Genomic DNA, 22174 nt, shown 5'->3' with positions numbered 1-22174 from the left:
GCCTGAAAATTCAGCACATAAAACTCTACTGAAAGCAAACGATTATCACAGACAAAACTGTTCCTTAAAATCTGAGACATGACATTGATCCATAGAAACTTAAACACTTAAAAACACTATTTTTAATAGATGTAACTCTCCCATATACTCCTAATATCCAAATTGTGTTGAATGAAAATCTCTTAAAATACAGAGAGACCCAGCAGGAGGAAGCAAAACCACATGGGGACAGGAGGAGGGGGCTTGCTATTGCTACCCTTGCTGTCCTGTCTGCTATGGGAGTGGTTCCCAGGAACTTTTGGCTGACAGTACAGATGAGCTGATGTGCCAAGACTTTTATTTCCTTACTGGAAGCAGTTATTTTCTTCACCTAGAGAACAGTTCTCAGAACATTCAATATAGGAAAGTAATAGCAAAAGCGGGGTTTGTCCCAGGACTATTTCTGTCTGAACACCATTGAAAAAGATGAGAAGAATGGTATTAATAATGAGGATGATGACTGTTCATGACAGATGGCTTTACTACTCATGCGCCACTTCTTTTTTCTTGTGTCTTTTTGGTTGTTATCTCAACTAATAGCTAATTCTTATATTTATTACCTCACTTTTAAGGTATGCATGCCTTATTTTCCCAAGTGAATTATACACTCCCTGAGGGCAGGGACCCTTTCCTAATAGGTCATTCTATCTCTTGGAACATTTAGTATAAGGAAAGACACAAAGTAAGGCTTTAATAAACAACCATTGAATAAGTGCCTTAGCATGAAACAGATGCTCGGTAATTCTTAGAATTATAATTCTAGAGCTTAAAGGGACCTCAGGAGTCATCTAGCCCACCTTATAATTTTATAAGAAACTGAGACCCCGGGTTAAGTGACTTATCCAAGGTCATGCAAGTGGTGAGCATCAGAAGTGATTGGTATTCAAATCTATGTGCTCTGACTCCAGTGACTTTTCTGGTGTTCCATGCTGTCTCCTAATTGTTGTAATTGCTTTGGAGTTCAGAGTGATCCCAGGTGTTTGGGGCCAAAGTGGGTGGTCTTCAAATGTCAGGATCTCCAGAGCCAGCCTCTTCTTGGGGGGACTGTTGGAATCTAAGTGATCTGGAGCAGAGGCAGATTAGCTGTTCTGGGGTTTTTTGGATCAGAGTGGCTACTCAGGGTCCACTGAGTTCAGCCTTGGGAAAGAAGGATGTGATCTGAAGGGAAAAACCCATTTCTTCCCTTTTTCCTCTTCTTCTGTCACCTTGTGTTGAGTACTTGTTGGTTCCTGGCCCCATGTATTATTGTGTAGTTGAGTGATTGGAAGAGCTTGGAATCTTATGGGCAAGTGCTGGGAGATATGATGTTTGCTTTAAGATGTTCGCTTTAAGATGTTCTAGTAGATACCACTTAGAGCATGGTTCTCTGGATTCAAGACCCAGGATCCCATCTCCAGTCTAGCAGGGGACTGGGACCATTATAATCATAGGAGGAGAGGAATAAATACCTCATGGTCAGGATATGTGTGGGCTAGGAGCAGTCTGCTGAGTGGGTCCTGTCACAGGTACATTCCCGTGGGTGTCCTGTGAGTGTCTGCAGCTACTGGTTCTGCAAATCCACCTGAATTCCTCCAATGGATGCCATTTTCAGAAGGATATCCTTTGGCTTCTGGAGGATGCCTGTTTGCCTGGGGCCATACAGAAGCAAATGGTGGTTCTTAGAGCTGGAGTCTGCCAGTTCCCTTGGCTATGCTAAGGCATGTGGAGGGTCCTGGTGTTGGTCCACCACACTGGGGCTCAGGCTTCACTGGTTTGCTAAGATGGGACTTGAGGCTGGCTTGCTGGGACGCTTCCTATGCTGAAAGGTGCTCCTCTTTTACCCAGGTGAGAGAGATCTTTCTTGTCATTTCTTCAAGTTTCTTGGGCTAAAATTGTTTCACCCCATCTTTTTTCTAGTTCTGCTGTTTCAGGATTTACTTTGGGCCTCTACTTTATGGTTATTTGGAGGTGAAGATGGGAGAGTTCCCGCAATTTACTCCTTCCTCTGCCATCATAGCTCCCTGAAATTCTTTCATGAGGAACATCCTTTGGGTGTGTGATGGAGCTTCCTGAACCCCTAAAAATGGCACAGAAACTTGGGACTTTACAAGACAGCATGCTTACCTCTGTCCATACCTTGCATCCTCATACCTGGGTGCTTTTGTTCTTAACCCACTCATATCTATCCTCTGCTGTTTTTTATCTACAATCCTCTTCTGCAAGTCCTCCATTGTATACTCTGCAATTAATAATGATAATTCAATAACATCTTACACTTAGTTCTTTGCATATATATATATATATATATATATATATATATATATATGTTCTCAAAACCTCATGAGTGGGGACAATACAGTTATTATTATTGTTATCTCTGTGTGATAAATGAGGAAGATGAGGTATAGAGATGGTTATTCTCCCAAGGACATACAGGTAGTAAATGGGGGAGCCAGGATGGGAACTCAGAAATCCCTAAGTCTGAGGAGTGGAGTTGCCTACGGAGCAGGGGTGGTTTTTAGACTTCATGTGCTGACTCAATGCCCTCTCCATTCTGTTGACCACTGCCTCGAGATGACCACTGGGAGATTGTTGCTCCGAAATTCCAGGACAGAAGGACTTTTGGTGACTTTGGTGGCATGTTCCCCTTCTCACTCCCCTCCACCCCAATCTATTGACAGGTTTTGCCATTTCTTCCATCAGAATATTTCTTATATATGTCTCCTCCATAGTCTCCTGGATGTCACCTGGCTACAGGCTGCCACCACCTACATTTGGACTTTTGCTATGTCCTTCTGGTTGGTCTGACTGCCACAGATTTTTCCTCATTTCAGTCCCTCCTCCATTAAGCTGCCAGAATGATCTTCCTAGAGCTCAGGTCTAACCAAGCTCAGCATAGTTAGTAACCTCTCTCTTCTGAGGGTACATGCTTTTATGCTTTGTAGCATGAGCCTGGCCCTGCCTCCCAGTTTCTTCTAAATTAGATCCAGTTAACCTCAGATGTCACTCTGAGAGGACTAACCTATGGTGTACTTGCAGTGAATTACCTGTTTTGCTGAGTGAGTTAATTCAGTATCACAGACTCTCACTACTCTTGATTTGGTCTGATTAGGGCAGACCATGTTCACCTTTCTCTGATATAGTAGATTTTTGTTAATATAACTTGAGACCACATTAGCATTTTAAGTTACACCGTTCCATTGCTATTTATATTGACTGTATTGTTTATTGAGATCTCCATGTCTTTTCCACACAACCTGCTTTCTAAGCACTTGTCTTATACTTGTGCAATTGATTTTTTAAGTCCCAGGTATAGCATTTTACATTTATCCCTCAAGTTTCTCGATTTGACTCCTTTTTCTAACTGTTGAGTTATTTTGGATGAGATATTGATTCCAGTATCTTATGTTCTAACTCTCCTTCCTTTCCTGGCGGTGGTGATACCTTTCCTTCTGGATTGATGACAAATAAATTTCTGAGATAAATAAAACTTTATTGTTCCCCAAGTCTTTATTTTGACTTGTCTTTCCTATATCCTTTTGTTTCCTAATTCCTCTCCACTGTGTTGGTGTTTATCTCCCTTCCTCAACATCTCTGGGAAGATTTTGATAAACTTATTTACACTGATGACTTAATACTATGTCTTTTTTTTCCTTTTGTAGAGGGAGTGGTTGCCTTTTTTGGAGGAAATATGGCTTTAAGCCAAAGAGAGAAAGTTCCAATGTTGGGGAGGCATTTTTTTGGGTGGGAGGAGTCTTATTGGTATCCCTACCAAAGGCATATATCTCTGCTTATATAAGGGGACATATATGGATGTATATTCTTCCCCTGGAGCACCCTAAATCTGTCTGGCCTAGGAATCTACCATCATGCTTTGGGTCAGGGGGATCTTGCAGACATCTGTGGAGGATCCTGCCAGCCATCCCAGCCTGTGACTTTGGGATCCCCAAAAGAACAAGTGCTGCAACCTATGCACATTGTTAAGGCAGAAATTGAACATCTCCCTCCATGAGAAGCTTTTGGAAATCTCTTTTGTCTCTAAGAATGATTTATTCTATTGATCAGAGGCAGGAAGGCTGATTTTGTTCAGCTCGGGCCAGCTAATAGAAACTGTCTCTTGGTTATGGAAAAAATCTGTTTCGTCCATCAGTGTGAAAAAATGTACCTGCAGCCCATTCTGTCTGGTCACAGAGGTGGATTTTGCCATTCAGTGACAGATGTGGTCTGTGGTGGAGTTACTGCAGCAGAACTAGTCAGGAGAGGAATGTGATGAGAGGACTACTGTAAGAGGAGACAGAGGATCTGGCCTCTCTTCTCTATTCCCCTACCCCTCCAGCTAGCTGTGTGTCCTTGGACAATTTATTTGACCTCACTTGTCTCATCTGTAAAAGGGGATGATAATAACTTACTTTACTGTTCTGAAGTGGGGCTGAGTCTGATGCCCTCTTGGATCTAGGCATTCCGATTCTATGTCATTCTGGTCACATCCCATCTTTAGGCCTCATTTTCCTCAAAGGGTTATGTAATGAAAAGATTGCAGTCAAGGATGAAAAGATTTCAGTCAGGGATTTGGGGTCAAATACTAATTTTGGCATTATTACCTGTGTGACCTTGGGCCTCCGTTTCCTCATCTGTAAAACAAGGGTTTGGACTGGAGGGCCTCTACGGTCTCTTATCAGCTCTAAATCTAATGAAACTGTGACCCCTAAGCCCATCCCTTGTTGTGGGAAGAGGTAAGGTTAAAAGGGGAGAGGCAAGATGTATATGACAACTGGGGTATATTTGGGTATCTCAGACATTCAATCTGGTGTCCTTCCATCCTTTTCTTTCTGTTTTTTTTTTCTTCTTCTTCCTGGATCTGGCTCAGCAGTTTGGTTGGCCAGATATCACAGGAAGTCTCCGAATCTCCAGTTGCTTCAATTGATCAGAGGCAGTTCAGACCTGCAGACACCTGTGTTTCCTCCGTGGCCCACAGCTCTGGGGGCTGCCAAGCTTTGGCTGCTGTGATGGCCTGGTGTGAAGGCTGCTCTCCCAGCCGGTCACCAGGGGGCTCAGGAGAGCAATACAGACCTCCATCAACTTGCCGGGCCAGGCCTGAGAGAACAGCCAGTCTGTTGGTGAACAAGTGAGAGGCAGTTTGTTTGGCACTGGCCTGCATTGACACTGTGGTGAACAATTAAATCCTTCCCCAGCTATGCCCAGACTCTGTGTGTGGTGTTTGGGAGTAACTCCTTGACATTTACCTTTTCCCTTAATTCTCAACCCCCTTTCCACCCTCCATCTTCTGCCATAGAACCAACCTGGTAGGATTAGAAGATTTAGAGATGGAGGGAATCCTTGGTAACTTACCTTGAAGGTCAACTAGTCCAACTGTTTCATCTTGCAGGAGAGGAAACAAAGCCCAGAGAGATGAAATGATTTTATTACAAGCTCATAAATCATAAGATCATAGAGCCATCTAGTTCAACTCCCTCCTTTTACAGATGAGGAAACTGAAGGCCCAGAGAGGTTAAGTAAATATATTGAAGACTCAGATATCGTAGGTTGGAGATCTAGACTAAAGGGACTTTAGGGGTTCTCTGTTCCAACTCCTTATTTTATAGATGAGGAAACTGTGGCCTAGAGACATTAAATTACTTACCAGAAGTCGCATGGGAGGTGGATGGCAGAGGCAAACCTTGAATACAGGGCTTTTTCCACTAACATGCTGTCTGAATTGAATCAAATTCCTTCAGTCGGGTTCTTAGTTGGCTTGAGAATGTTAGGGCTGGAGGAAGAGACTTTGGGAACAGTCTAGTTCTGCCCTTTTATTTTACAGAGAAGTAAACTGAGGCTCAGAGAGGGGAAATGATTTGTTTAATCAAGCTCACAAAGGAGGTTGGTATCATAGCCATATGACCCAGTTCTTATTTTGGCAGTTCTCTTCCAGTTTTCAACTTAAATATCTCCTTTGTCTGGCTTTAAAGCCAATCTTTTATCATTTACATCTCCTGGACCTGGGATGATGTTTTGGCTGTAGCATGAAACTGCTAAGGGCAAGAGATGTAGTCCTATGGAAATGTCTCAAGAAAGAATAACAGGGGAATTCAGGACAAGGTATTTAAATCCTCTTGCCACCTTCTTAACAGGGCTGTGTTCAATTCTAAACCTGTCAGTTTTGTTATTCTCTAAAAGGGTGGCATCATAGCAGTGTTAGGAAAAGAGATGTTTTTAGGCCTTCTTGCTTGGAGCATAGAAAGTCTCAGGTTCATTTTCGAGAAGGCAAGACATGGAATTCATGGTAAATGGATTCACCTGTGTTTCAGTGTTATAGGCCATGTGTAAGAGCGAAGGCTGCCTCTCCCTGGCTGTTACCTATGTGGTTGGACATTGGAAAGGCCCCTTAAAATGCCCACTGGTCTCCCTTGTTGAATCACAGAATTGTAGACTCTCAGACTCAAAAGGGCCTCAGAAAACACCTGACTTAACCTTCATCTGCATGAGTCCTCTGCCTCATACCTGACAACTGGTCAGCCAGCCTCTTCTTGAAGACTTCCAGCAATACAGAATCCTGTGCTCTCTCCCCCAAGGTAGTCTGGTCCACTTTGGGAGTGTTGTAAGTGGTAAAAAACCTTATGTTAATAGGAAGCCTAAACTTGCCTCCTTGTATCTCTCACCCATTTCTCTAGTTTTGCTCTCTGAGATCAAGAACACCAAGTGTATTCCCTCTTCCACATGATGTCCAGTCAAATGTGTCTGATTGTTCATGACTCCATGGACCATAGCATGTCAGGTCCTTCTGTCATCCACTATCTCTCGAAGTCTATCAAAGTTCATATTTGTTGTTTCCATGACACTATCTCATCCTCTTCTGCCCTAGAAAGCAGCTAATTATATCCCCCCCAAGTCTTCCTTTCTCTAGACTAAACATTCCCATTTCCTTCAACTGATTGCCAAATGGCAAAATTTGAAGACTGAGGTGAAGAGAGCCAGGGGAGGAGTTTAAAAACCTCACTTTTAAGGATCTTTTCTTCTAGGTTGGGGGTTCTTAAATTGGGGTCTGTGTGCTTGTGCTAAGTGTTGGACATGGGGTCATGGTGTTCTCTGTTTCAATTCTGCCTCTACTAGTATATTGGCTGTGTAATTATGCCTAAGTCACTTAACCGTTATGTCCCAGGCAGCTGTGCAGTGAGAAGTTTGGGTCCATTCTCAGGAAAACTGTGAGGCTCTAGAAGTTTGTTCTGACTGGATTTCATCTTCTGTGTATATTCAACACTAAACATGGCCTCAGTGTGATATCACAATGACCTTCTTGAGTCTGCCCTCCCAGAAGAACTCCTCTTGTTTGTGGGTCAATGGAAAGGGTATGGGACTAGGGAAGGAGGTAACCTGAGTTTTAGTCCTGGCTTGGCCATTGACCAGTAGTGTGATTCTGGGAAAGTTACTTCCCCTTGCTTAGGATCAGTTCCAAAACAGATGTGGACTTGCATGAATGGAGGCAATCTTTATACTAGGGACTTCTCTATGCCAGTAAAATTATAGGTACAGACCCAAAACACCCTATTACTGACTCACGTTTACTTACTACTTTGTAGTTTAAAGAGATTTCTTACACCAGTTTTCAAAGTGGGAAGTGAATGTCACGTTATCTGCATTTTTCAGATGAGGAAACCAAGACTCATTGGGGGTGAGGCATCTTGCTCAAGGCCGCTTGGCTAGTGTCAGCTCCAGGGTTTGACCCCAGTTCTTCTGATTCAGAGTCCTCAGTTCTTTTTCTGCCAAATCATTTTAAAAGAAGTTTTTCAACCAGATCAACAGAAGAGAAACTGAGAAAGATTTAAGTTGGCAAATTCAGTCTTCACCTTGCTTCTCCCAATTCATCCATTGATGGGAAAAAACACACGAGCTTTCCTGCTTTTTCAGTTTGCAGACAATTTCTCCATTTAGATTGAATTAGCCTAAAGGACAAAATGGTTCTTTCTGTACCTACACAAGCAGCAGCTCTTGCTGTCTAAAGCTGGATTATACCTCCTGGAGTTTGGATGCAGGTATCCAAGGGACTGACTTCAACTAGTCTTTGCCCCGATCAGCTAGAAACTCAGTATGTACTCTGCACCTCATTGTTAAACCCTGTCTTCAAAAGGAGATCATCCTGACATCACTGTGATTGTTCCTGTGGCCAGGGGTGCCAAAAGCATTCTGGTCTGGCAGGATTACCGAGGCTTCACCTCAGGCAGTATATGAGGATGTAAGTGTGTTTCCAATATGGACATTAAGAGACTTAGTCCTTCGACTTCCCAGTGTAATATACATATGTCTATAAACTGTAAGAGGATTTTTCCTTGAGCATACCCCAGAAGAATTTTGTTTAAATGAATTTATGCAAAGGATTAGTAGGCTGGAACCTTAGCTGCTTTCTGACTATATGGCAAAAGGAGGATGAAAGGAATTTTTCAAGTGATTTTTTTTAAGTAACAATTTTTAGTAACAGCCTTTTCTGAAACACAAAGGAAGACTAAGTCCAAGAAATACAGAATTTTAGAGCTGGAGGGGATCTTAGGGATCATATCAAGCATCTTTTTCATTTTACGGGTGAAGAAATTGAGACACGTAGAGATAAGGTGATTTCCTGAAAGTGGTATTGCCAAGACTAGAACACGCATCCTTGACTTCCAAACCTGGGCTCTTTCTATGACTCCATTGAGACTTTTGGGGACTTAATCCTGGTGGTGTACTTTAATGGGCCTGGTCAATCAATTGATTGACTTAATAAACAAACATTTGTTGGACACTTACTATATGCCATGTACCAAACCTAGATGCCAGGGATGCAAAACCAAAAATGAAATGGATCCTGCCCTTGAGGATGGATATATGTCACCACTGCAGAGAGCAACTCCGTCTTCTCCTGTAGGATTCATTTCCATGTCATTTTTTAAGTCTTCCATAAGGGATCCATACAGTGCACCAGATCTCTTCCCCTGTTTTATTGTTTTTAATATTCTGGGGATACCAGTGCAATGCTTGAATGCCTTATTTCTTGTCTCTCTTTTGTGCCACTTAACTGGTCCCACTTTCTTTTGTCAGTTATACACATTTTTGATGATGGCTGATTTGTCACTTCTCCCCATTTACCTTCAGCTTGCCTCTAATCGTGATTCCTTTGAAGATTGTAGAGTTCCATGATTCACAGCCTATTAGTATCTCTGGGAGAATATTGATGGAAAAAAGATGGGCTTTTGTGTCTCAGAGCAGCTTAGTTGGAAGTGTTGGCTAGTTTTTCAAAGGTGACCCATCATGATCTCCTCCCATTTGATTCTGGGCTCATTGTCCACTTTTAGTGTCTGTCTAAGATTGATGTACTGATGGACTGACTTAGTGGCTTGTCCACCCAGTTGCACGTGTGGGCAATATGTGACCTTGTTTTCACCTTCTATGTATAGGAGGAGAGGGTGGCAAGAGATATTCCAGATTCAAGCTAAGGTGCTGTTACAGAATTTACCAGTAGCATCTGTGACAAGAGTAGATTAAAAAGCAAATTAAATAATAGGATATGATTCATGGATCGCACGGCTGTCAAAGTCATATTTCTAAAGCATAGATTTGATCATGTCATTCAATAAACTCACGATTCCCTATCATCTCTAGAATCAAATAAAAAACACCTCAGTTTGGCACTTGAATCCCATCACGTGGTGTCTCCAACTTAGCTACCCAGCCTTATCATACATCTTCTCCTTCATGCCCTTTGGCCAAGCCAACCGACTTCATGCTGTTCCTCAACTCCATTTCCCATCTGTGTACATTTGTACTGGCCTGGAGTCCATTTCCTTCTCCCCTCTACTTCTCTTGGAATTCCTGGCTTCCTTCAAAGCTCAATTTAGGTACTTAAACAAGAGCAGTCCTGGTATATCCCACTGCTAGTGCTTTCCCTGCCCCTGAATTTTGTATTTCTTTTGGTCTCTGGATAGACTGTAAACTCTTAGAAGGCTGGAGACTGTTTTTTGCCTTTTTTTGTATTGCCAGGACTTAGCACCTTGCGTACTGTACAGTAAATGTTCATCACTATGCATCAGATGCAGTGATAATGTTGGGGATACAAAGAAAGACAAAAACAAAATTTTTGCCCTCAGAGCGTTCATGATCTAATGGTAAGGAGTACATGAAAATAACTAGGTGAATACAATATATACAGAGTTAATAAAAGGGCACATAGTAGGTGCTTAGTTGGTGTTGACTGAGTGAGGATTTCACATGTAGATTCCCATTTTTTTGTAATAAGGGGAAGGAATAATTTTGTGCCTCGGCATGCTTATACTCCAAGGATGCTTCTTCCTGTGCTCCCGAGGAAAAAGCACCAGGACCATCTCAGGCTTTGGGACAGATATTAGGGTCTGTCAGCCTCAGGAAAACTATGAGGCTGTAGAGTATATTTGCTATAAGCTTCTTTGTTTGTTATAAGTATCTTCCATTTTCTTTCCGTTCTGCCTTGATATACTTACCCAGTGCCATCACAGTGACCTCCTTGAGTCTGTTCTCCCAAAAGAGCACAGGGCTGGGGAGGAGGTGACCTTCTATATGGAATCATGTCCCTTCTCTGGATATCAGTTTACTCTCCCATAAGAGAGGGAAGATAGGACAAGATTCTGTGTTCTTTAGACCACAGAAAGAGTAACTGGCTCTGGAGCCATAGGACCTGGGTTCAGATCCTGTCTCTGACACAATCTGTGTGACCTTAGGAAAATCACTTTACTTCCTTGGGCCTCAGTTTCCTCATCTGTAAAATCAGACTAAATGATGCCCGAGGTCTCTTTCAGTCCTAGAACTATGATTCTGATGTCTAGGTCAACACCTTCATTTGATAGGAGAGACAATTAAGCTTCCGAGAGGAAAGAATTCTGTTCAAGGTTATATAATATTTAGTAAGTGGTAAAGATTTGAACCCTAGACTCCTGACTCCAACTCTAGTTCTCTTTCTTCAGCACTGCAGCTGTCAGTTTCAGGTGCCTTCTCATTCTGACTTTCTATAATTCTAGCCTGGAACACTGAGTGGAGGAAACCCCATGTTCGATCTCAGTTCTCTAGTCTCAGCCCCTTGAGACGATGCATCATCTGTTGTTTTCTTGAGAGGATCCCAGGTTATGTAGCAGAACTTTGGGGGAGATTGACTGACGCAGAACAGTAAAGTCCCCCAGTAGTCCATCAAAACCCACATCCTGTAGGTGATTACCTATCCTGCCTGCTTATCAGCCCATCTCTGGAGATGCAGATGGGTCTGGTTCCAGAGGTTGCCCCAGGGCTTATGTGAGTCACTCTCATGGGACCCGGTTCATTAAAAACTTCCTGAGACATTCCTTCCCTCCCTCTTCCCCCCTAGTTTTGGAACGCTCAGTCCCCTGAATCCCCAGGGTTACCCCAGGCCTGGTGCCAGAAATTCTCTCCTAGTACTTATTGAAGATTGAAAATGTGAGGGGGAGGAAGTCATGGGAATACCTGGAACACTCTGGAATACCCCGTGGGAATCAGAAAAAGGAGTCAGAGCCCTTCTATGGGCCAATAACCCAAGCCCCCAACTTCCCCCTGCAGTCCTCAGAATGCTAGAGTCTGAGGGAGGAGGAAGGAAGAGCTGAGTCCAGTCTTTGGTTTAATTTAGTTTTTAACCTGCTGCTACCTTTGGTTCGAGGCAGTCTTAGCTTGAGCCTAGGGACACTCCACCTATGCCAGGCTGCATCAGACACATGGATTCCCCCCATCTCTTTAGGCATGAACCAGCTGCTTCTATGCCAGGTACCGAAGACAAGGCTTCAGATTCAATTCAATGTGATTCATCAAGAATTTATTAAACCCCTACTGTGTGCCAGCGACTTCAACAAGAGCTGGTGATATCAAGGGGAGTATTCAGCGGTCCTCAAGGAGCTTACATTCTGTTGGGAGAAACAATTTGTAATATATAAGAATAAACAAAACAAATGCAAGGTAACGCTCTTAAGATGTTTTAGGCTGTTTTGTATCTGACTCTTTGTGACCCTGTTTGGGGTTTTCAAGGTAAAGGTGGTGGAGTGCTTTGCCATTTCCTTCTCCAGCTCATTTAACAGATGAGAAAACTGAGGCAAACAGGGTGAAGTGACCTGCCCAAGATCACATAGCTAGTAAGTGTCTGAGGTCAGATTTGAACTCAAGGAGATGAGTCTTCCTGACTTCATGACCAGTACTCTGTCCACTGCACCACCTAAGCTGCCCAAACATTTTAGGTATATAAGTGGTATAAGCTGATAGAGCACCTGATTTAGAATCAGGGAGGTCTGAGTTCAAATCCTGCCTCAGGTACTTACTAGATATGTACGACCTTGGATAAGTCCTTAGTCACTCCCAGTTTCAATTTCTTCACCTTTAAAATGGGGATAATAATAGCATTTTCCCTATTTCAGAAAGTTATTGTAAGGATGAAATGATATACATATGCAAATATGTTTTACAAATCATAAGGTGTTATGTAAAGTTAGCTATTTTTATATGTTCCTGAAAGAGCTGATATATATAGCTAAGTAAATATAAGTTGTATACAAAATAAATATTATTGGCTCAATTTAGGATTTGAGATACAGGGTTATATGCCCTTCACAGAGTAGGTGTTCCCAAGGGGTGCCAATCAACTCTGATTGGTCAACACACTGGGAGGTGGGCTATATTTAAATGAGGGTCTTGTGACTTAGGTCACTTAATCCTGGTCAAAGAGACATCAGTTTTTATATTACCTGTCTTGACAATAGGGAGGAATGAATATTTTTCCAGACCTGTCTGGGAAACACAATGAGCAGGAATTTAAGATTCCTTCTGAAGAAAAACTGAACTTTGTAACAGAGGGAAGCTCTGAGTATGATTACTAAGAAAAAATCATTTTTCACAGAACTTTTATTATCCCCCTTTTAACAGATGAGAAACTGAGTCACAGGCAAGTTAAGTGAGTTGCCCAGAGTCACTAACTGACTCTAGACTTGAACTCATGTCTTCCTGTCCTTCACACTGGTGCTCTGTCCACTGGGCTGCCTAGCTGCCTGTAAGATAAGTAATTTTTCATGATGGGAAGGAAATACTAATAGTTGGAGAAGATCAGGAGAGGCAAAGTGGCCTTCTTGGCTGCTGAGTACTTGCATGTGTCCTTCAGGTGTTCCCCCTCCTTGTTTAGAATTGGGAGGAAGGCGAAGCTGGAGGTCCTAGGCAGGTGGTGGGACTTTGAAGACTCTAAGCTGCTCTGTTTCATGGGGCAGGAGTATCTGGGCCTCTCTTATTTTGGATTAATTAGCCCCAGTTGTGCCCTTCCCCTGTTCAAAAATCTTCGATGGCTTTCTACTACCAGAAAAATTACATCCAAACTTCTTAGACTGGTAATAAAAGTTCTTGACGTTTCTTATCCCAGACTGTCATTTCAGCCTTTTTTTGGTCTATGTCAGTGCTCTCCTTCAGCAGGGCTGGTCTGTTTACTTCTCTCTCTCTCTAGTCTCTGAAACTTCTCTTAATCCATTGCCACCTACTGGATTTCTGTTCTCCTTTTCTTTTATCCGAATAAACCCTATGCTGACTTGGAGGTTCAGATCAAGTCCTCCCTCCATGATGCATTCCTCGGCTACCCCAGCCCTCAGAAATATCTCTCACTCTCCCCTGGATTCCAGCAGCCCTCATGGGCTGCCTTGTATTACCTCTTGGGCTAGCAAATTTTCAGAGATTTGAAAAGCCCTTCCCAACCATCCCATGAATGTCAACACTGGAAGGTGCTTTAGGCATTATCTAATACAGCCTCTTCTGGGGGGAAATTGAGGCTCATAGTGGGGAAGTAGTTTGTAGAAGGGCATTCCTTGTATGTTTCTAAAACTAAAGTGTTAGCTCCCGTTGGGGAGAGTTGGGTTTTTTGTTTTCGTTTGAACAGTTCTTCTGTGGCCTCTGAGGCAAGCAACTTAGGGCAGTGGTTTGAGCCCTGGAGTCAGGAAGACCTGAGTTCAAATCCTCCCTCAGATACAGTTATATGACCCTGTACAAGACGTTTAACCTTTATTTGCCTCAGCGTCCTCAACTATAAATTAGGGACAATAGAAATACCTACCTCGGAAGATTGCTGTGAGGATCACATGAGATAATGTTTGTACAGTGTTTAGAACAGTGCCTGGCACATAGCAGAGGCTTAAAAATATCCTCCCTTCCTTCCTTCCCTCCTTCCTTCCTTTTCTTCCTTCCCTCCTTCCTTTCCTTCCTTCCTTTTCTTCCTGTTTAAGAAGTCGCCAGGGCATGGCCCCTTTAATGAGATCAAGAAAAACAAAGACAACAGGCTGGGTAGGAAACAGCAACAGTTACTGTTGATAATCATTCTAAAGCCAGAAAGGTCCAGGAGTCCTTGGCAGGGGCCCATTGGTGTCCCAGGTCAGAGTGCAGTAGGTTTAGGGTTTTGGGAGAGGACAGGACAAGGGAGGGGACAGGACAGGGGAAAGGAAAGGAAAGGAAGGGAAGGAAAGGAGAAAAAGGAAAAAGGAAAGGAGCCAGCAAAACCCAAGCCAACTGGGCAACTTTTGGCTATCCAAATTTACCTTCCTTTGGAGAGGAGAAGGAAGGGGAGAGGAAGGCAGACAGCAAAGGAAGACATGAGGTACCCAGCTAGCATTCAGCCAGTTGCATCTACTCACAGGATTGTGTTTGTCCTTTGTTGCTGAAGACCATGCCATCAGAGAAATGATGACATGACTTGCACTGGACTTTGTTTTGAGTGAGGGAGGGCTGTGCAGGTCACCAGCCTCACTTCTCCTCCAGAGCCATCTGAATCCAGTGACCTGATATTCCTCAGGATGACTGGAAATGGCCCAGGATGCACTGGGAGACCTTGGGCCCTTTAGGCCAAGGTGTTTGCAGGTACTCACTTAGGGTGAGGTAACACCCATTCGTTGAATAGGCCTGTTTAAGAAATCACCAGGACATGGCTTACCACACCAGAGTAGAGATTAGTTTAGGTGCCTGGGGAGATCAAAATGGGGAGAACAAAGAGTTTGTGAGAGAAGAAATGAGATGTCACTGAAGAGAAACCTCCCTTATGATTTAGCCTTAGGTTGGCCCTATGGACAGAATGGGCAATGGATTGGGCATGAGGTGGCACATCAAAAAAACCCCAACTTGTTATCAAGGAGGGAAAATTTTCAGTGCATTTAAAGAAGCTTTAGTGATGTCTGTCGCTCATACAGGCATGTTATATATTTAATTCAATATAAAAACATTCTAACGGAATGTTTATTAAGTACCCACTGGACAAAACTATGGTAGGTACTAGGGAAGATCTAAAGTTTGGATAAGACATGATCCCTGCCTTCAAGAAGTTTACATTCTAGTGGGGGAATTATATGTGTACATAGACAATCCATAGTATTAGAGCTACTCTTGAGGATTTTGATGAAGAGGGACAAAAGAATAAAGCCACACCTTCATCTGTACTCTGTCCGGGATTAGTGGAATCCTTTACCACATGACCACCATTATTGTCAACCCTCTCAAGCCATGGTATGACCCCTAAGTTCCCTGACCTAATGGTGCTTCCTCTGTATAGTGTGTGGATATCAAAGTTCAATCTCTTGTTTCTCTAGTTTCTATGATTCACATTCAGTGTCTGCTAGGGCAAAACCTTTCCCAGGTGACCTCACCCCACACACTCATTCCATTTCAGCTCAGTGCTGCCCTTTGCGGGGCCCTGTGCCCTTCATTTTCCCTTTGTTATATGCCATTATCTATTTTAAAAAATATTTTATATTTTTTCCAATTACATATAAAAAGAATTTTTAACATTCATTAAATTTTTTTTTCCCCAAATTCTCCCCCCTCCAAGGTAATCTGTTGCCATTATCTATTACTAACAGACTGTCCTGATTTCAGATATCTTCCTCTCCTGTTCTGTCTTCTTGTGCTCATGGAAACCATTCTGAATTCAGTTCTGGACTCATGGTTTTCCTCTGCACCCTGATCCCTACCCTCCTCCTTGGAGACTTCCATATCGGTATTGATGACCCTTGAACATTTAGACCTTAGTTCAACAACTTCCTCAGCCTCCATTTTCCTTCTGCCTCAGCTCTTGGCAGGCATAGTTAGATCTATTTCACCCTCTAACTTCACCAGCTCCACAATCTTGGATTCCAAAAACTCTCTCCCTTTTCTTCTCTTTCCCCCTCTGCCTCACTTTTCCTAAATCTGTTATTCATTCTTAACACAATCTGTAGTCTTTCTAACCCCCTTCTCCAATTCCATCATTCCTGCTCAGTCCACAACTTTTCTTCTTTTATGGTCATGACCCTACAGTTAAACGCTTCAACTATGTTTCTGCCCTATGTTCAATTATGCTTCTACCCTTCAATCCCTTACCCCCTTGCCTAAGCAACATTTAACCTTGGCAATATTTAGCTCTGGGTCATTCCTCAGCCCACCTTATTTCCTTTCCCTACATTCTCTCCATTGTAGAATACATCTGTTTCCATAGATTCAATGACCAATTCCACACTTATGTATTCCAGATTCTATATACCAGGTCTAACATCTGTCCTGAACTCTAGGACAACATCACCAATAGCTTGCTGGGTACTTAGTCTAATGGACTGTTGAAATCTCAGATTCGAGATTGTCAAAGTAGCACTCATCATCTTCCTTCCTAGATCTATCCCTCTTCCAGATTTCCCTATTTCTGTTGAGGGTACCACCATCCTTGTAGCCATCCATATTCATAATCTTGGAGTCAGCCTTAACCTCCCTCATCCTTATCCTACATATACAGTCCCTCACAAAATCCTGTTGATTGTCCCTCCCCAACATCTCTTGAGGCTCTTCTTGTTTCAGTTTCTCACCTAGTTCAGTCATCTCCCATCATCTCTTGCCTGGGCTATTGCAGTACCAATAATCTTAAATTCCCTGCTTTCTGCCATTTCTCTATCCCAAGAATCCTACAAAGAGTTGCCAAAATAATCTACCAAAGGTCCAGGTTAGATACAGGTTAGTCCAGGTCAAAGCTTCCATGCCCATGAATGATGAGGGCAGGGACATGGGAGATCACATACCTCAAGCTTGGGTGAGATGGGGAGATGCAGTTTAAAAAAATATTAAAAAAAGAAGACAAAACCAATGCAGTCCTCTATTCCATAGAGGTGTGTGTGTGTGTGTGTGTGTGTGTGTGTGTGTGTGTAGAAATAGTGGTCGTGGTGGAGGAACAACATGTACACAGATAAGTCAATACAAAAAATATAAAAGAAGCAAATAATGGTATAACAGTGGGTGGGTGGGAGTTAAGGAAAGCTTGATATAAAAGATGGCTCTTCAGCTAAGCTTTGAGATCAGCTTCTAAGAGAGGATTCTAAGAAGTGGAGATGAACATGGAAAGCTTTCCAGGAATGGGGTGAGGGTGGAGGCAGTTTATCCAAAGGCGCAGAGACAGAAGACAATATCATGGGCTGGAAACAGGAAGTAGTCCTAATTTGTCTGAAGTGTAGAGTTCATGAAGGGGAGTGATGTAAAATAAGTCTAGAAAAAGAAGGTTGAGTCATCTTGTGGACAGTCTAAATGTCACCCAGAGGAGATGGCTTTTCTCTGGAGGACAAGAGGGAGCCACAGGGACTTGTGGAAGAGAGGAGTGATGAGGTTACACGTATGCTTTGGGTGCAGGGCTGGGATTGGTACCTGGGCCTTTGTCTCCAGAGCCTTCCATGTTTCCAGTTGCCATGCTGCATAGAATGGGGTAGGGGAAGAGGAGGAGGATGCCTTTCAGCCATCCATGTTGGCCTCTTTCCTTCTGGCTTTTCTGGGCAAAATCCTCAAGTCCAGCCTTTCCAATGGACTCTTCTTGCCCTTCAGTTTCCCAGAGGCAGCTGTCAAGACCAAACTCTCTTGATCAGAATGTCCATAACTCAAATGGGTCATTATTTATTCAGTCCAATCCTCTATCCCTCAAATGCCCCTGGATGACCAGCTTCTTTAGGGTACCTTCTTTAAACCCCACTTTATGAAGAAAACTAATCTGGAAACCTAAAGTCATCCTAACAGTTTAGCAGAGCATTTTTGGGCTGGCCACCATCCAAAAAGGGCACTGTCCCTTTCTAGTCTTTCAAATCTATTTCTCTTTCATGTTCCAAATCATTTTACATGCTGTGGACAGGACTCCTACATTTCTGTATTTCTCAACTTGAGTTCAGCTTCAGAGACATTCTCTGGGCTAGCCTCATCCATTCATTCAAATATGTATGGGGCACTTAGTCTATGCAAGCTCTGATAGGAATCACAAAGAATAAAGAGACTCAGTATGAGCACTCAAGGAACTCATAATTTAGGAGGGGAGATCAGATATGTACCTGGGGGTGTTTTGGACTTTTAAAAATTCTTTCTTAACCTCTAGGAGACAATGGGAGCATTTCTACTCTACCTTTAACATCCATAGATGCTTGCCTTCTCTCTAGATGGCAGTGAGAGAAATCACGATTCCCTTGATTTTGGAGTGTTCTAAGGCACATTTGTTGTTCATTCGTTTCAGTTGTGTCTAACTCTTTGTGACCCCATTTGGGCTTTCCTTGGCAAAGCTACTGGAGTGGTTTGCCATTTCCTTCTCCAGCTCATTTTACAGGTGAGGAAACTGAGGCAAACAGGGTGAAGTGACTTGCCCAAAGTCATACAGCTATTAAGTATCTGAGGCCAGATTTGAACTCAGGAAGATGAGTCTTCTTAATTGTAGACCTGGAACTCTATCCACTATGCCACCTGGATACTCCAAAATGGAGCTGTACTTAGAAACAAAACAGACAAAGATCTCAGTGGCTCTCTATTCAGATCTGAGCATGTCAGAAGATCTCTTAGCCCCTTTGGGTCTACAGAGTTGGAAGGGACTTTGAAGGCTAATCCCTTACCCTCTCCTGGGAATTCTATTGAGCTTGTGGGCTGCCAGGCTCCTTAGTTCTTTCAGAAGAAAGGCGTTGGACAACAACATTTCTCATCTCCTCCTCCCCCTCATTTTGTGATGTAATATGTGATCGTAGATGGAGGTTACCTTCTGAAGAGTCCATGTCCTTTGGTCTAAGGCAGAGAGGCTGGGAGCTTTGTTAGACAATTTTGTCTTCAGTTGGAGTTAGCTAGAAATAATCAGTTCCTGGGGATTTCGATTGCAGGGTAATTTTTCAACAACTGATTCTTTTGGCAGGTGGTTCCTCTCTATTTAATAAGGCTTTGGTTTCCAGCTTGGGGCAAGAGGGAGATTTGGTTGTTGTTCTTTTCTCTTCCTCCCAGGAAGCCTTGGGTCAGGCCAGGAAGAGATAACAGCCGCAGAACTGAGATGTCCCTCAGAGGATCCTTCCTTTCTCTCACTCTCTGATGGATCTCAGAGCATGAGTATCTCTTCATAAAGAGAAAAGATGAATTATGGAAAAGTTGTCTATAAGGGGGAGTTACTTTTTTTCAAACTCTATTTCCCCATCAATTTATATTATGTTTCCAAAAGTCAATACAATTCAATTCACATTTATTGATTATCTCCTATGTGTAAGGCTCTAGGGATACAAAGACAGAAAAGGAAGTGGTCCCTGCCCTCAAGAAGCTTACTTTCTGTACAGGGGATATACCATGTAGGCAGAATGTTCCATTTGTATACATATACTCTCACACTCACATATACATTTCTATTCCAAGTTTTGTTTGTAATTAGCATATAGACTGCTTTGCTTTGCAAAGGGTTCAGGTTGAATTTTTATTTTAACGTACTTCCCTGCGATCTATTGATATAATTAATTTGCTCAGCAAGTACTTTTTTTCATGCATTTTGGAGCAAAGATAGACTTGAACCTGACCTGGTTCATTGTTATCATTTCTGAATCATCCAGGGTACAGATTGAAGAAGTTTGGTTATATATGTGGTACATCAGGTTTATACAGGAGGATGGGGCTCTAGGACCAGCAGGGGATCACGGTCACCCCTGTGGCTGAAGCCCAGCACCCTTCAGCAGGGAATCTGCTTGTGAGGAATGGGACCATTTCCCTTGGAGCTTTTTCAGTTCCATGAAAGGAGTTCTTACCTAAGTTACTAAGGCAAGATCTCTGCAATAGAAAAGGAATTGAATGCATGTTACCTTCAAAATTCTGTTAAAAAGAAAAAAAGAACACCTTCAAGGGAACATGAGACATTTCCTTCCATCCCTCCACCTTACTGTGGTGTTGTTCAGTTAAGTTGGACTCTTGGTTTTCTTGGCAAAGATGCTGGAGTGGTTTGCCATTTCCTTCTCCAGCTTATTTTACAGATGACGAAACTGAGGCAAACAGGGTGAAGTGACTTGCGCAGCGTCTCCCAGGTAGTAAGTGTCAGTTATCAGATTTGAACTCAGGAAGATGACTCTTTCTGGTTTCAAGCCCAGTGCTCTACCCACCGCACCACCTAGTAGCCCTCTCTGCTGCCACCCTAATTCTATAATTTCAAAGTTCCGTCACTATACACAAGCTTTTATAGAAGATCCTTGAGGGCTAGATATATCTTATTGATCTCCCAGAGCTTAGCACAGGACCCAGGATATGGAAGGCACCTAATATTTAGTTTCTGAATGAATGAAAACTGGTGATAGTTATAAGAAGCAAAGCACTCACATCTGTATTTCTAGACCTGAGAGTCAGCGCCAGCTAACTTTCATTAGTGAGCCACCACAGCCTGCTGAATAAGGAGGCTGGAAAAGTTGACTCATAGCATCCACGTCTCTCTGTGGTCTTTAGGTTTCTAGAACCCATCCCAGCCCTGCTGAATACATGCTTCTTGGGCTAGATTAGATGTGCTCTGTTGCCCAAAGGGACAGAATTAGGCCAGATAAGTCCAGATTGCAGAGAGGCAGATATAGTCTGGATATAAGAAAACATGGCAATATGATGAGGGCTGTCCCAAAGTATAATTATCTACCATTAGAGGTAGTGAGTTCCTCATTACAGGAGGTCTTCAAGGAAAAGCCAAATGATCACTTTTACATGATGGAGCTGAGGGGGTACTTTTTTTTGGTCATGAGTTGGACTAGATGGCCTATGATGAGGTCCCTTCCAAATCCAAGAGTCTGATTGTATGGTTAATGAGCTAACACTCTTGGTTGGGTCCTTTCTCAGCATTTCTTACCAGTGTTTTCTCCCTATTACCTATATAATACAACTTCTCCGTTTGGTATTTCAAGGCCTTCATAAGCTGGCCCCAACCTCCTTTTATAGCAGGAATGCTTAACCTTCTTGTATCACAAATCCTTTGGGAAGTCTGGCAGAAGCCTCTGGATTCCTCAGAATGATATGTTTTGGGTTTTTTTTTTTGTTCTGACATTTTTCAGTCAAGCCTGACTTGTTCGTAACCCCTTTTCTTCTTGGCAAAGACTCTGGAGTGGTTTGCCATTTCCCTCTCCAGTTCATTTTACAGATGAGGAAACAGAGGCAAACAGGGTTAAGTGACTTGCCCAGTGTCACACAGCTACTGAGTGTCTGAGGACAAATTTGAATTCTGGAAAATGAGCCTTCCAGACTCCACGTCCAGCACTCTATCCACTGTAGCACCTGTATACTGAGGATTGCAAAGAAAATTAATTATGTTGAAATATATATACATATATATATATTTTTTTCTGATCCTACTTCACAGAATTGGCATCTGTGGTCCATGGACTCTGTGTTGAAAATATCACTTTATTACACATCACTTCCTGTCACACATTCGATATGGTCCACCCAAACTGGCCTGATTGTTGCTCATACACGGCATACTGCCTTCCATATTTGTACCTTTTTTACTGACTGTCACCCATGCCTGGAATGCGCTCCTTTCTCACCCCTACCTCTTACCTGGTATGCTTACACCAACACAGGTGCGTGTTGTCCTCCCTAAAGAGATGACAAGCTGGAGTACGGGCTGTTTCTTTCGTGTCTTGCCTTCCCAGCAGAGAGCACAGTGCCCGATATGTAGTAGGTACTTATTGATTGAGAGTTGGAATTCTTTTGCAAATGTGAGTTAGACTAGGTGGCCCTCAGTGGCCTTTCAATTTCAAATTCTGTGATGATGTGGAATATCAAAGATGGAGTCCCTTGGTTTGTAGTGATACTTAGGCGCCATCATGGGAGTAGAAAAAAATACCTGTGTGTTCTGGGACTTTAATTTAGACAAGCTGAATTGGAGTGA

General features: G+C 42.8%; 1 protein-coding gene across 1 annotated transcript in view; it reads left to right on the top strand.

The window, feature by feature from the left end:
- ATP2B2 (ATPase plasma membrane Ca2+ transporting 2) overlaps positions 1-22174 on the top strand; it is a 666717-nt gene that overhangs the window by 74515 nt on the left and 570028 nt on the right. The gene's annotated exons all lie outside the window — the stretch shown is intronic.

This window comes from Notamacropus eugenii, chromosome 3 (genome assembly GCF_028372415.1).
Source record: "Notamacropus eugenii isolate mMacEug1 chromosome 3, mMacEug1.pri_v2, whole genome shotgun sequence".
In the NCBI taxonomy this organism is placed as follows: Eukaryota; Metazoa; Chordata; class Mammalia; order Diprotodontia; family Macropodidae; genus Notamacropus; species Notamacropus eugenii.
This window is presented reverse-complemented; position numbering and strand designations above follow the sequence as displayed.